This window comes from Siphateles boraxobius, unplaced genomic scaffold (assembly GCF_051911475.1).
Source record: "Siphateles boraxobius isolate OS27281-9 unplaced genomic scaffold, OSU_SipBor_1 12, whole genome shotgun sequence".
In the NCBI taxonomy this organism is placed as follows: Eukaryota; Metazoa; Chordata; class Actinopteri; order Cypriniformes; family Leuciscidae; genus Siphateles; species Siphateles boraxobius.
In genome coordinates, this window is record NW_027508722.1 from 3,058,512 (window position 1) to 3,066,697 (window position 8,186).

At 45.8% G+C, this 8,186-nt stretch overlaps 1 long non-coding RNA gene across 1 annotated transcript; it reads left to right on the forward strand.

Moving 5' to 3' along the window:
- Window positions 1–4,504: 4,504 nt before the first annotated feature.
- On the forward strand, window positions 4,505–5,656 carry LOC143713198 (uncharacterized). Its single transcript, XR_013195092.1, has 2 exons — window positions 4,505–4,576; window positions 4,662–5,656. It is a non-coding gene; the product is annotated as an uncharacterized LOC143713198 (long non-coding RNA).
- The last annotated feature ends 2,530 nt before the right edge of the window (window positions 5,657–8,186 follow it).

Here is an 8,186-nt window from a genome sequence, read left to right on the forward strand (position 1 = left end):
GCGATACACAAACAGCCAGAAAAGCAAGGGTAAGTTGAGACATTTTAAGTGTAAGCTGAACAATTTTCTCTCTGGATGAGAAGGATGTGGAATTGAGACAGCACATATTTGCACAGAGTGAGGTGAAGAGAAAAATTTACGATGGTCTCAAACAGGGATGTGAGAATTCATACATTTTATTATTTTATTATCATTAAATGTAACGTAAGCGCTAATATAAATACCAAAATGTGCAAGACTCCAAATACCAAGTGTACACAGCATAAACTGAAATATATTTATTTTAATTAAAATTAAGAAAAGCAAGTATTTGATAAGTACAAGCGGCTTAGTATTTAATACCCATTTAAAAAATAATGAGGTTTGAAGAGGAAATGCCTTTGTTTCCAGGTTGCGTGGGTCAGTGTGGTCTGGGTCCCTGCTGAGTGTCTTCATACACCTCTCTCAAAAGAGAAAAAACTTCATCAGTCTAATGTTTTGTGGACACCAACCTGTTAAACTCATTTGAGTAGCAATATTAACTTTAGTTCAAGTGACGTAAGGGGTGAGGTTTTGTGCCTTAAATTAATACAGTTGTTCACTCAAAAATTATAATGCTGTCATCGTTTACTCACTCTTGTGAGTTCCAAACCAACAGTTCTCTTACGAGAGTACTCTCGTGTTGCATAAGCAAGCTTACGCTACGAGAAACGCCCCTTTTCTCGAGAATACTGAAGCCATAAATTATCCTTCATTTTGCAATAGGTTAAAACGCATTGCTGCACAGAGCAGACCTAGGCAAAGCAGCTCGCGCGCCTATTGGTTGCTCTGCGGTAACTGCTGCAGCCTATCGATGGACTGTTCGTGACGTAAGCAACAATGAGGGCGCGGGCCCCCCTTGCGCGTCACGTCCCACCAGAATGGCCGTGGCTTATGTCTATATAAGCCGAGTCCAGATAGGATGTTCTTTGATTTTTCACCTCTTCAGCGAAGACTCCACATCGCTGAATCTCTGGAGAAGCTTGCGCCGTTGACAAAGCCTTTAGCGGGATGAGCATCTGCTTCGCAGAACAGGAGATGGCCATCCTAGCCGCTTCTACGCCCGTACCTGCTGCGCTTTCCGGCGCCTATATCCTTTTCCTACTTGCTGTGTGTTCGCCCTCAAACTCACTTTCTAAAAGAGCTGAGGCGTTGTTTCAAATGCCTCGTTTCACTAAGTGTGGCTCTTGCAGAGCCCCTCTCAGCGACGGGGACCGCCACATCCTGTGCGTTTCCTGCCTGGGACAGACCCATGCCTAACCTTGCGCTTTCCCAAGGTGGCTGCCCGGAATGCGAAGACATGGCTATGTCGACCCTGCGGGCTCACCTTGCCACGTTTGACGTGGATCCCACTCCTCCGTCTCTTCTGTCTTGGCTGCTCCGTAAAAAGCGCCGCTCGCAGAGAGCTCCGGAAGCTACCGCAGTGAGCGCATGCACACCGTTCGTCTGCCTCGATTACGGCCGCCCAGCCTCCATCTGCTGCTGTCGTGCACATCGAGTCTGAGGGGGAAAACGCGGATGAGGACAGCTGTTCTATTGCCGCGTCGCTGAGTGAACGATGGTCAGGCTCCAATCTGGACCCCACCCCTTCCCTGCAAGAGTCGAGCAGCGTGCGGGCCAGCGTCGACGAAGAACTACTTTGCCTTATCACCAAGGCCGTAGACGACCTCAGCTTCAATTGGCCGCAGCCCGAAAAACCCGCACCCAGCAGGCTGGATGGCTGTTTCCTGCCCGGCCACCGCTCGACGCCTCAGACGAGGCCCGCTCCTTTCCTGCCAGAGCTGCTCGAGGAGCTATCTAAGAGCTGGAAGGCACCATTTTCTGCCAGGCTACGGTCTTCTATCTCTTCGACGCTCTCAATTGTTGACGGCGTGAAGGATAAAGGCTACCTCGCCATTCCTCCGGTCGAGGAAGCTGTAGTCACACACTTGTGCCCGCCCTCCGCTGGATGGCAGGCCAAGCCCACTCTTCCCTCGAAAGCCTGCAGGACCACTTCGGCTCTCATCGGTCGCGCATATGCCGCCGCCGGTCAGGCCATGTCGGCCCTTCACTCGATGGCGGTGCTTCAGATTTACCAGGCCAACCTTCTCCGCACTATGGACGAGGCGGGCCGAATCCTGAGAACTTTACAGATCTCAGAAGTGCGACGGACTTAGCTCTACGAGCCACCAAGTCTGCTGCACAGGCCATCAGGAGGAACATGGCGGCCCTCACTGTGACTGAGAGGCACTTGTGGTTGACTCTGACCGACATGAAGGAGTCCGACAGAGCCACTTTCCTTGACACGCCCATCTCTCCGTCCGGCCTCTTAGGCCCAGCGGTCAAGGACTTCGTCGAACGTATCTCGGAGGTGTAGAAGACGTCGCAGGACATGCGACACATCATTCCAAGGCGCTCCAGCTCCGCGACAGGTCGCTCTAAATAGCAGCCGCCTAGCCGCAGTACAGCCCCCCCGCCTACCCCCCGGAGACCACGGCCTAAGATAGCACTGAAGCCCTAGCCCTCAAAGTTTTCCTGACCAGTCAGGGAAGATGAATAAGGCTGAGTCCCGCCGCGGCCGGACCACCATCAAAGAAACCATGTCTCGTTCTCCCAGTCCCCTCAACAGAACCTACTGGAGAAGTACACTCTACAGTCCCGTCACTCGACACGCTCGCCTGTATCCAAAAGCCGTTTTCACGGCTACCCACATAAATCTCAAAAAGAGCATTTTCTCTCTGTGTCCGGCTCACGCCACAGAGACTATGAGTGTAGGAAATGTGCCCACTTCCCAGTGTTCACCCCTACACATAAGCACGGCCCGTCCAGTGTCACACACTCTTTCACGGCCCACCCAATTAAAATTGGCTCATACCACACGTTATAAACGTAGGTTTTGTGCCCACTGTACAGTGTTCACTCCTACCCACAAACGACACACTGCCCGGCTCACGCCGCGGATGTTATAAGTGTAGAAGTGGTGCCCACTACCCAGTGCTCACCCCTACACATAAGTACAGCTCACTCTGTGACTCACATGCACTCAGATTGAGCCCTCTACACGCCTCTCTCAGAGCGAGGGCTTACATGCAAACACCACTAGATTATGTCACACACACGCAGCGGCCAGAGCCCAGATGTCATTTTTCCCCTGATTTTGAGTTTAAAAGCATGGGAAATGATTCCGGGCGTGTCACAATGGGTACTGAACACAATAAAGAGAGGCTATTCGCTGCAGTTCGCTTACAGACCCCTGTGCTTTCGGGCCAGGGTCGAAACTACGGTGAGAAATGAAGTAGCACATCTACTTTGTGCCAAAATAGCGAAACTGCTGGGGAAAGGAGCTATAGAAACCGTCCCTCTGACACAGAGCGCTTCAGGTTTCTACAGCAGATATTTCCTTGTTCCCAAGAAGGATGGCGGTCTCAGACACATTCTAGATCTCAGACGCCTGAACAGAGCCCTCTGGCGGAGATCATTCAAAATGCTCATGACCAGACAAATCCTCGCGCAAGTTCGCCCGAGGGACTGGTTTATTTCAGTAGATCTGAAAGATGCCTATTTTCAGATTCATATATCGTCCCATCACAGGCCTTTAAAATGACATTAATCTCCTCTGACCGGTCAGGGCATTGAGGATATGTCGAGCGGATATATGAGGATATATGTCGATCACTCGCTAGTATGGTTCACAAGTATGGTTCCCCGGGTACAAATCCCTTGAGGCCATGGGTGGACACTTCAGCACGCACAGCGTTTTACATTGGGTTCCCGTAGCGTACGCTAGCTCACACAACACGAGAGTACTCTCGTAAGAGAACGCTCTCAGTTACTAACGTAACCTAGGTTCTCTCTAGATGAGGGAACGAGTGTTGCGTAACCCTGCCATGCTTCTGCTACATTCTGGTTTCGCTTCAGTGCGAAAAACCAAGGAACATCCTATCTGGTCTCGGCTTATATAGACATAAGCCACACCCATTCTGGCGGGACGTGACGCGCGAGGGCGCCTGCGACCTCATTGGTGCTTACGTCACGAACAGTCCATCGATAGGCTGCAGCAGTTGCCACAGAGCAACCAATAGGCGCGCGAGCTGCTTCGCCTAGGTCTACTCTGTGCAGCAATGCGTTTTAAACTAATGCAAAATTAGAGATAATTTTTGGCTTTAGTATTCTCGAGAAAAGGGGCTTTTCCTGTAGCGTAAGCTAGCTTACGCAACACTCGTTCCCTCATCTAGAGAGAACCGAGGTTACGTTAGTAACCGAGAACGTTTTTCTTTACTGATTGTAACCGAATGAATGAGATGAGTGGTTTTGATTGACGGTTGTGAGCACCATTCAGAAAGGAGTATCCACTATTTGAGAGATGGTTGGTTATGGCCTGGGATGCGTCACGTCCGGCTCCTCCCCTTCTGTTGTGGACAGTAGCTGTCTGTAGGTATGTGCGTTAGTATATAGTACTTTTTGTCTTTAGTTTCTCGTATGTATGGGACTGACGATTAGTGTTGTTTAGCCTGTCTTTCCTCTCCAGTTTCCCTCGGCTTGTTGCGATGGGTGCATTCGCTGGCTGCTCGTCTTTCAGGTATGTGCGAACTGTTTGTGGAAAGCATATTGTTTGTTTTCATTCGGGTGTTTAGGATCGGCTGATTGTTTTGAGTTATGTGCAGTGTCCCTGTAGTCCAGCTGAACAGCGGATTGCATGATTTTTGAGTATCCGTGCCTGTGAAAGGACAAACACATTATGTGAACGCATCATCCCCTTCCGATAAGTGTTGTTGTGCATACAACTGTAGTTACGAGCTGAAAATGTAACAATTGAGGCATAAATCTTAGTGATGTTTTTCTCTGCATTGGCTTAGGATTTTCCCTCTCGTCCGGGCGATTTGTTTTGCCTGCTGGTGCTATTATCGGTTCTGGCTTTTGCCTTTTCTGCTGTTGCTACAGTTTACATTAACAACTTGTTGCTTCATCGTGCCGTTTGTGAGAAGATCGTGTCACCCCAGTGACGAAGGGGATCGTTGCTGTCTGGTTTTACTTCATATATTGAGCTAACGCTACTTTGTGTGCTGCACTTTGGAGGCGGACGCTTAACGTTATTAGTGCTCAAATCGGAGCACTGCCATCTGCTTGTGAGCCCATTGCGGGCATTGAGTTATCTATTTGTTTCCTTTTCGTTATCTAAACCTTTGTATGATATTTGTGATTGTCTGATTGATAGTATTAATATCTGCTCACTATTGTACCATAAATACCATCCAACTGTGGTTTATTGCAGTTAGTATTTGTGAAGTTTGTCATTAATTGTGTTTTTCTTTTCTTTTTGTGATCTCATTTCAGGTGCTGAGGTTCCATGGGTTGAGGATCTCTTTTGGTGGTGGTGTTTTCTCCGAATGTTTGCAGTGACACTTTTGAAGTCTTTGGGGTGTTGTGAGTGTGCTTTCGGTGAATTAGTTTAGTGATTCCTCTTCCTGTGGTCTACCTCAGCCCTGCCAGTTTGTGTGTCTTTTCATTTATTTCAATGTGTATGTCCTTGTTTATTTGAATGTGTGTTTGTTACTGAAAACCTTGCCAGTGATGCTCAAGTCGCCTCTTTTTAAATGTGACTTATTCTGCTGCTTTAAATTAAATGTTGTATTAATAAAACTTTTGTACAGTTTACATATCCAAGTCTCTGCCTACCTTTTATTAGGGACATGAACCTGAGGGACCTAAGAATAATAATTTGAGTGTTGTCCATATTTTCCCGGGGCGCAAGTCCCCGGGTGGCGTAGTCGAAAATTTCTTTACCTGTAATACCAGCCTTTCGCCACATAAGCCTCTGATAAAGAAATCACAATTAGACCCAAATGTATTAGTAAATTACAGACCCATTTCAAATCTTCCATCTATGTCTAAAATACCAGAACAAGTTGTGTCTGCTCAATTGTGCTCTTTTTTTTTGCAAAATAATTATATGTATGAAAAAAATCAGTCTGGATTTAGGCCCCATCATAGTACAGAAACTGCGCTCATTAAAATGACAAATGACTTACTTACAGCTTCTGACCAAGGCTTTATCTCAATACAAATTTTACTTGATCTTAGTGCTGCGTTCGACACTATAGATTATAAAACTCTTTGATCGACTACAAAATGTCTTAGTTGTTAGTTTATTGTCTGAGTCTTAGTGTAGTCTAGTCTATCCTATCCTGTCTTGTTTTGCCCCATCGTGGGTTTTGTTTTCTGTTTTTGTCATTAATAAACCCATTTGTATTATTTGCTGTCTGCGATTGGGTTCATCCTACTTCCACATGAGAGAATGTCTGTTTTTCCATGCAATTAATATAGTATCATAATGGTGGTTGAAGATGTCAAAAATTATGCAAAATCAACATTATGTATCATAAAACACTGGACAGGAAGATATTATTATTTAAATATATTGGGATGAGACTTGGGATGTAGCACACCAGTCATTTTTATGGTAATTTTGCATCATTTTTTAGGCTAGATACCGTCAGTCACCATGCATTGTCAATACATGAATCCAGGGACCACTGGATTGGTAAACAGCAAAACATTTTTGATTGATCCAGAATTTCAGCATTTTTGCCAATATTTGTATTTTAATTATTTTAATCTGCTCCCAGCTGCTTAAACCAGCCCAAGTTGGTTAGCTGGTCTGCTCTTCCAGCTGGATAGGCTGGAATGTTTTGATGGTTTTAAAGGTGCTTGGGGCACTTCTCTGCTGTTTAGGCTGGTAGAACAGCTTGGGCTGTGTAACCAAAAGTCAAATGGATGTCCTCCGAAGAATTTAATGCAATGGATATCCATAAAGGTTTCCATCCAGTGGATGATAACTTGTCTGGAGCATTCATGCACAAGTATTTGTGGAAATTCCAATGACAACTAGTGTGAGATCATAGAAGTGTCTGTAGATTCAGTGATTTGTAGTGGAAGGACATGTGTGGCTTTTTCAAACTTCCTGTACAATACCATCATATTCATACTCATCCACATTTTTTTTTGCATAGTCAGTGGCCTCGTTAGCATCAACATTTCCCTCAGTAGTCATAATTTATAGGTTTTTGCACTCACAGACAAGAACACATTGAACTCCCTTTTATAAAAATGAGCCTAAAACAAATTACATTTATTGCACAACTTAATCAGCCTTTCTTATTCATGTCTTGTAATTCAGTTTAAATTAAACCAAACCCGTTTGCGGTCAAAAACCTCCAGATGAAAGTTGTCCCGTACCGTTGTAATGCTCCAATACATGTCCTTTGAGCTTAGCTCAGTCCACCCATAGGCAATGAAGCATTTGCTTGGATGGAAATGGGTGGAGATGCTTTGAAGATGATGTCCAGTTTATTTAACTCTTCAAAAGCAGCACATTGTGTACCAGCACACATTTAAGTGTTTAAATCAATGTGTTGCTATACTTTTTTACAAGCCATCTGTATGGACCTTAGTCAGGGTAGATGCCATAATTATTTTGATGCAAATAAAAACTAGGCTGGGAGAGAAAGGTATACAGTTAAGGTCTTAGATCAAATTTCATAGCAATGTTTAATCTGCTGGAAAATCAAATGGACTGTACGTCTTATAAGGTCTATATTACTTGTTTTTTGCCTCCTCCACCAGCCTTCTCAATTTTTAGAGCAAAGATAGACAGTTCCCTTTCGTAGTCACTACGAGCTCTGTTGTGACGACGAATGGGGTTTTGCTTAGAAAGCCTATCAACTTTGAGTATTACAAAACGAGCCAATGGCAAAGAAATGCCATGGGTCTGCGGAATTTGCACGGCGTAACTCCACCCCACCTTGTGGGTATAAAATGAAGGCACTGGCAACATGCAGATATGTTTTCACTTTGGAGTCAAGTTTATTCTTCACTCCACAACAAATTCTGAGTATTCTCTCAACTTCCTCTACGAGACGAGCGACTCTCCGGTGTTGGTGTGACGGCGAGTCCAGCGAGTTCACATTGCCTGCTGATCTGTGCAGAGGTCTGCCAGTGAATGTGTTTCTCCCTGCTCGCTTCAGCATCCGCAGAGTTTTTCCTCTCACAAAAGAGCTTGCACGCGGCGCGTTTTTTTAAAGATGCCTCACCCGTGCACTTCTGGTTGTGGTCGGACTGTGTCTGATTCTGATGGGCACAATCACTGCTTTGCATGGATGACTCGACATCACGACACTACGGTCGAGACT